The following is a 1,200-nucleotide window of genomic DNA, read 5'->3' on the forward strand; positions in this document are numbered from 1 at the left end:
CATTATTGTTGGGAAAAGATTTGGCTCGGGGAAAAGTCGTTGCCGAACCTAAATAGTTAGTGAGTCGATCACTGTTTCATCTAAGAAGAATTCCGTTGAGAAGAATTCCGATTTGTTTCCCTCATGTGCTGTGAATCGAGCGGAGGCTAAGAAATTACACCAAAAACAAATGATAGACATGGATTCAGAGGACGATATTATAGATTTGTCTCAGACATTTTTTGGATCCGACGAGGATCTTGTGGATAATTGTCCTACTGATGATTCCTCGGTGATGAACAACGATAGGCGTGAGGGATCTGATTCACCTAGTGAAGTTCCATTTACTAAATGTAAACTGTTTGCTGAGCAAAAAAAAGAAAAAAAAAGGATCTGCAGATCTCTCCACTATTTAAATTTGCACTCCCAAAAGATGAACTGGAGAAAGTTCCAAATGGTTATTTTTTCAAAAATGGTGTGCTTATGAGGAAATGGATACCACCAGATGTGCCAGCTTCAGAGAACTGGGCTATTGTTTATCAAATCGTTGTTCCCAAAGCATATCGTTCTGAAATATTGAAAGTTGCCCATGAACTCCCCATAGGAGATCATTTAGGTGTCATCAAGACATTTGACAAAACTATGAGACATTTCTTTTGGCCAAAAATTGGGCAAGACGTTTCTCGGTTTTGTAAAACTTGTCATACCTGTCAGTTGGTCGAAAAACCTAACCAGAAAATCCCTGTTGCTTCTCTGAAACCTATCCCAGCTTTTGAAGAACGTAAGTTCCGTCCTGGGGACATGGTCTTAGTATTGTTACCCACTAATAAAAAAAAGAAAGAAAAAAAGAAAAGAAAAACGTAAGACTGTTAAATTGCAGTTTATCACTACAAGAGTATGATCTGGGGATAATCCATGTTAAAAGGGGTTGATAACATTTGTACTGATGCACTTTCACGTGTTATGTAATTTTATGATCATAAGATTTTTTGTATTGATTGTGTTTGTATACTGTAATGATTATTGAAGTGGTATAATCCTTTGAACAATGTATTATATTTAATGTATTGTTGCAAATGTATATATATATAATATCTTAGTTAAAAATTGTCTAAAGCCAAATTTTAATTCTCTAAGGAGAGAGTTGTAACGAATTTGTTATTACATAGTTATTTTAATATAAATGTTTGTTTAGATTAAGTTTGTATTTAAAAACTTGCA

General features: G+C 34.5%; 1 protein-coding gene across 3 annotated transcripts in view; it reads right to left on the reverse strand.

The window, feature by feature from the left end:
- Positions 1-1,200, reverse strand: part of LOC106458384 (transient-receptor-potential-like protein) — a 41,024-nt gene that overhangs the window by 16,271 nt on the left and 23,553 nt on the right.

This window comes from Limulus polyphemus, unplaced genomic scaffold, assembly GCF_000517525.1.
Source record: "Limulus polyphemus unplaced genomic scaffold, Limulus_polyphemus-2.1.2 Scaffold454, whole genome shotgun sequence".
Taxonomy (NCBI): domain Eukaryota; kingdom Metazoa; phylum Arthropoda; class Merostomata; order Xiphosura; family Limulidae; genus Limulus; species Limulus polyphemus.